Here is a 6,795-nt window from a genome sequence, read left to right on the forward strand (position 1 = left end):
TAACCACATACGGATACGAATTAAGAATGTATTCAACAGTTTCAATAATTTCATCGAAGAATATGTTTTAACAATATATTTTGTAACTTTCAAGTTACAATGACAAACTTTCACACCTCAGCGTGTAAAAGTTTAAGTTAACCGATTACTTAACTCTTAGCACTCCAGGTTGTTTTGTAACCTATCAGCAACTGCAACTAATTTTTATATTCCTAGCGAAAATTAGAAATGCAACATTTCTTCGATCCTTTATTTTCTTTGGTAGCACAAAGTTTGGATGTGAAAATCGAATAATTTTAGAGTAGTTTCTTTAACCTTCTATAGGTCGTATTTTGTTTCGTGATTATAACAAAATTTGTGCAGTACGAAATTAATAAATATCAACATACGAACACAAATTAACAATTTTATTGAAACGAATATATTTTGTAACTTTGAAATTACAATGACGTTGAAAAACGCCTGTGTATACATTTAATGTCGTTTGTCGTTTTGCAATAAAAAATTAAATACGTCAATTCAACTCGGTATATTGATGTGACTTCAAAGTCACACGAGCCTATAGAGGGTTAAGATTCATTAAAATATTTAATATTACAACTGCTGCAATATTCTAGCCTACAGAGTTCAAAGGGTCAAAACGCAAGTGGAAAAATATAAATTACAAGAATGGGTTCTTTTCTCAATAAATATTACAAACAGCCCTGTCGGGTCGGTTCGCACATTTTTCTACATCATGTGCGTTCCGTGCAATGTTGCACTTTTAAATTCCGCATAAATGCATAAGCAACCGCAGCCAATTTACTATACTAAACAGCTCCATTTTGTCCTGCACGTTGCGGTGAGAAGTTGATATTGAAATATTGATACTCAAAAAAAAAGAAAGAAAAAAAAAAGAAAGAAAGACCAATAAGAATGACAGCGAACAAATTCGACGTTTGAATAACTATTTACTGTACGTCGAAACAGCGGGTTTCCTCGGGTAATTGCTTCCATATGAATTGCATCCGAGAAAATTGCGTGCGTTCGAATTACTTCGAGATCGGGACAGGACAGAATTTAAAATTCAAATACTCGAGCTGCTTAGTAAGTTTAGATTGACGGCCGGCCCGGGGAAATTTCATTCTCTGCGGCGAACTTCTCGATGAATTGATAACAACGAAGAATTTCAGATATTCGCCCTGAGAATTCAATAAAATGATCTCTGTAATATAACTATCTCTCGCGAGCGCGTTAATCGATAATTCGCCGATTTTATTCGAAATATTTTATTCCCTGGATTCTGGTAAAAATCGACGATGTATGATTCCCGATTTGAATTTCCGATTAATTTTCGTTACACTGGGAAACGGTTACATTGTTCTAATTGCTCTTCGCTATGTATTGCGCGAACAAAAGAACATAACGAGACACGTGCAGTAATTTGCAAAGTGATTACCTTCTAACATGTAAATGTTGTATCATGTTTGAATGCATTTGTTTTCATAATCGTGCAAAATTGAAGAGAATCTATGGACGGAAAGTATATTTGTTTCAGTTGTTCGTGTTCGAATAAAATTCTATAATGATTTGATACTTCTATAAAATTTTATAATATTCTATATTATTTTTAACACTAGGTTTACTAATGAATCCTGATTGTGAAAACTTTAAGTGAAAGTTTCCTTAGATGTTTCCTATATTTGTTTATTCAAAGAAAATTCAATTTTAGTTCACATCGAGTTTACACGTAAAAAATGTTCCAATGAGAAACAGACGGTAAAAATTATTTTATGATCTATATGTTTATAATACTTAATATTTTACCGTTTCCTATTTTCATTCGAGAAGTTCAGCAATAGCACACTATTTTTATCGTGGCAACTTGTTTCAGTACACAAAAGAAATGATTATTTTCGTGAATTACTTGAAAACTTAAATAAAGGATATCCTGTGTAACAGAACTCCCGGTTGCGAATTAAATCTGCAGCATTTTTCTGCTTGTTTAACTCGGAGGCTTGGAAAACCTCGTTGCTTCGTGAAATTTCACGTTGTAATCGAGCAATAACGAGATATTTTATACTGGCCAATATAACGTACGGATATCCAGAAGGATAAGCGTCTAACAGTAACAAATTCACTTCGGATTATGCATAATGTAGTATTGTTACATAACCGTTTTGCGAAATACTTCCTGGTGTTGCTTTGTTCGCGAGCAACTTCTATATTTCTAAAGATCTATGCATTTCTCTTAACCGTTTCGAGCGACTGTACGTTTCGGTATTTTACTGTTAACTATTATGCAATCCTTTTTCGTTTATGCGCCGATAACGAGATCCTGAAAATGGAAACGTCACGCGTAACGTTTGGAAGATATTCCGGAGGTATCGCGAGAAATGAAATAGTTGTACAAAACTAGCGTCACTAATTGGACAAAGATGTGGAATAATTAATTTGCTACATATTGACAGTTTTTTAGTAAGTAAAGATTTTTCTACTTGTTTTTAATGTGTGTAAAATTTCTTAACATTTTTGCAGAATATAAATTATTATATTTATATCTAATGAAGCAACTTTGAAGGTGCTTTCTAATCACAACGACTTTAAACTTTCACGCCTGAGCGTATAAAAGTTGAAGTTAACTGATTACTTAATTTTATTCACCACTTCGAGTGCGAAATGAAATAAATCAACAAGATGCCAATACACTGATACGTGACTTCAAAGTTACATGGTCCTACAGGGGGTTAACCAAAGAGGGAATAAGGAATGGTTAAACAATCTCTTCAAATATTTATTATCACAACTTTAATGGACCGCATAAAAACTTCCCACTGAAGTAACGATTGAAAGAGTAGAAGAACAGACTTAAATATAGGAATAATAAAACTGAAAGTGATTTTGCGTAATACTGACGAGCACGTTGAACGTTACATACACATCTAGACACATACACGTATGTATATATACATATATGTTTATAGACGTATATATATAAACATGTAGCTCGCAATTACCATTTATTCCTTGTCAAGAAAAAGGAGGAGAACGTTGCATAGGCAGTGTTGGGTTCGAATCCATTCGAATATACGGACCGAGCACTTGCACGAAAGAAAGATTGTTAAATAAAATTGAAGAAACCCTCTAAATTTACGCAGTATGAAATTAATAAATATCAATATACGCACACAAATGAAAAATGTATTCAATAGTTTCAATAGTTTCATTAAAAAGAATATATTTTGTAACTTCGAAGTTACAACGACGTTGGACGCAAAATCCTGCGTGTATAAAAGTTCAAGTTGATTAACACTAAAGCTACCGAGCATTTCAACTGATTTTTGAAAATTTCGCTATAGAAACTCCAAGAGTGCATCTGTTCGGGCTTTCATTGATTTACAATTCAATTTGCGTAGTAAATGAATTTCTTGAATAATTTCTCAGAGAAACATTTGTTACCTTTCTAATAATTGCAAAAAGACATCAGGGTCATTTGACCCCTCTGGCAGTCCTAGTGTTAATCATTTAATGTCATCCGTCGTTTTGCAATAAAAAATTGAATAAATCAATTTAACACATTGCGTACCGGTAACGAGAAATCTCGTTTTTATATAGAGACACTTAGCTATGCAACTTCGCTAATTACCACGGCATTGAAAAAAATATAAATATTAATTCGAATTGATTTTTGCAAAATATAAATTATTATATTTATATCTATTGAATCACTTATATCACTACACATGTAAAAACTCAGATATCATATTGTTATGCAATATATTTTAAATAGATAAAGTGGACATCAGTGAAAATTACCATCAGCACAATTCAGTTTTCCGAAAATTAGCCGGTACGCAGTGTGTTAACCTGGTCTATTGATGTGTGACTTCAGAGTTACACGGGCTTATAGAGGGTTAAATATTTCTCTTTGCAGTTTTCTTTTCGATGTTTAGCTGTTTGCCTACACGATGTTCTCGCGCGTACAATAGAAAACATATACGTATTCGTTTGGCATTAGTCCATGTGATGTATCGTATACTTTTTCCCGTCGTATAAATAAAATACTATATCAGTGTGTCTCTGAAATTATGACACGTCCGATCGAACGTGAAAATCTTATCCAGATTTCATGAGAGCCGTGATTGTTTAAATATTATCGAAGCAGTTTTACTCAATAAACCCGATAACATACAAAAAATACCATACCATTCATATTTTAATTTTACCAGTTTCATGGTTTATCGATTTTTAGATACTGCAATTATTTATCAACGTATATTCCATGAAATGAAAATAGTTTAAATATTCGGAAATTTAATATTCGTATATTTGAAATTTAGGTATTGATTTTTCAGTTCTTTACAGAAAATTTTTTATTCTAATGCAATCGGACCATTTGATTGTTATCATTCTTTTTTAATTAAAACTTTGGCGAATAGCGAACGTTCATGTGAATTCAGGTATTCGTATAGAAATTCTTGCTTTGAAATGACGGATTTATTTTCGAGATAGAAGTTAAGTCGAAATTTGATGAAACTTGATGATTTATTTTGTCATTAATTCGGTAGTCATTTGAAAATCAAGTTTTCATGTTCATTCGAGTGATTACTTAAGATAGGAATAATCACTAATTTTTAATTAACTCATTAAATAATTATAATTTGAAACGTTGAAAGTATCTAACGATAAATCGTTAAAAAAGACACGGAAAATATTTCTATTATTTGTGCGACAAAGTACGGCAGCATTTCTGTTTTAGCAATTCTGTGCCATTGACGTTGTCTGTCAATTCATTGATTAGATACCTTCTCCAATTGAAATGCAAATGCTGACTAGATGACCAATTTATTTATACACGTGGAATTTACATTCGTCTCTATAAATTGCCTTATGTAACATTGTTAACTGATATCCACTTTCGATTGGAACATTTTCCGATGAAAACGAAACTCAAAAGTAAAGCAGGTTTCCTTCATTCCAGAAGAGTACACATATCCTAATAAAAGCAAAACTGATAAAGAAATTATTCTTAAAATAATACCGTAACTGCCATAGTCGAGAACAAACGCGATATCATTAGACTGTAATTCGTGGATCGAAACGACGAAAAATCAAATGAAATGTTTTTCGTGAACCATGTAGAAACTGTACAGATTTACCATTACGTTACATTTCTCAACATTCCCACACGTAACAAATATACAAAGGTTTGTATTTCACTTTATTGAAATCGATTACGATTAGTATTACCAAGAATGCGAGAGCAGATCTATCAACGAAAAGAAACAGAATCCTACAAAGGTTAACTACGACACAAACGCTATATATAACCGCGAAGTAGGCAAGTTTCAATCTATCTTTCTAAAATTTCAATATTCCTCTATGCTCGCACGCGTCCGACTCCGAGCTGATTTCGTCTTGCAAACATTCGATAGGATCGCCCGTCGAAGCGACTGCTAACCCCAAACGGATTTATCGACTCGAAAAAATCCAACGATCCCGAGAAACGTGTGACTAAAACCAAGCCGACTGGCCTCCTCTGATTCGGAAAAATGTACGTTCCTAAATTCGAGATTGTATCGTCAAATCGTTTAGTTCCCTCGCATTGACGGACTTTCGGAATCGCGTGTTCCGCGGGAGATCGGTTCGTTTCGGTGGGAATCGGCTCGCTTCGCTCGAGCGAACATCGCGGTACCAACGCGAGCCGGAGAATTTGAAGCCAGAGCTCTCGTTGCCTGCTGTGCCTTTTCTCTTTCGTCGAATGTTTCTTTTTCTCTCTCTCTCTGTTCCTCCTTCCTTTCGTCATCGGTGCCTCTCTTTTTCTTGCCGTTCCACCATTTCCCTTGTTCACCGTAGTGCCCCTTCTTGCATTCGTTCGTTCGTTCGCTCGCTCGCTCTCTCGTTCGTTCGTTCATTCGTTCGTTCGTTCGTTCGTTCGTTCGTTACGTTGCCTAGCCCTGGGAATGCGCGGTCGCTGTACCTCTCTCTTTCTCCCGCGCTGTTGCTGGCCTGCTCCCTCCGCCGTTCCTCTGTCTCCCTCTCTCTCCCCCCTCGCGCTCCATCTCTGTTTCACTCGCTCATGCGTCTTATTGACCCGGACCCGGTTCCTCTTCTCCTCTCTCTCTGTCTCTCTCCGTCTCTCTCGGTTCGCCGGGTTGCCTCCGACTCACCCGCCTCTCTTGATTGGGGGTTGAGTGGGAAGAAAGGAAGCCCGATGTATAAATCCTATGATATACATTTTCATTTTCTCTTGTTCCACGCGCGTAACTTGGAAAAATCGCGATTCCGAGTTACAGCGGGTTTCGGTATTGCCCCGTCGTTCCGCCGGTGGCGTCTGAAATTTTCGGACGTGTAACGTGGCAACACGTGCCGAACGCGCCGCGGCGACAGAACCTTTCAATTAATGGATTTCCATCGGTTCCGAAGAACAGAAGTTTTATTAATCATTCATACGTACGGTTGTCGGCGTTCATCGAACGATGCTATGGTTTATTTTGTATCGCTGTCCGTTAGCTTGGATTTCGTTCGATCGTATTAGGGTGATTCGAACGATGACGGATCACGGGAAAATAAATCTCGTTGGCTAAGCGATTATTGCGTTAGCGACGAACCGTTGGCCACGGTTTCGCGTGAAACGTTAGTCGTTTGTTTATTCCGCCGAGGAATCAATTCTAAAAGCATCATACATGTTGTATTTAAGAGTAGAACGGAAGAGGGTGCCCCGTGCACGGAGGACGTGTATTCTATAAGCGAGTACGAGGCGGATTTCGTTGGAACCGGTAAAATCTCGTTTCGTCGAAAGAAAATTCTTAAAGA

Source organism: Nomia melanderi, chromosome 3 (genome assembly GCF_051020985.1).
Source record: "Nomia melanderi isolate GNS246 chromosome 3, iyNomMela1, whole genome shotgun sequence".
NCBI lineage: Eukaryota > Metazoa > Arthropoda > Insecta > Hymenoptera > Halictidae > Nomia > Nomia melanderi.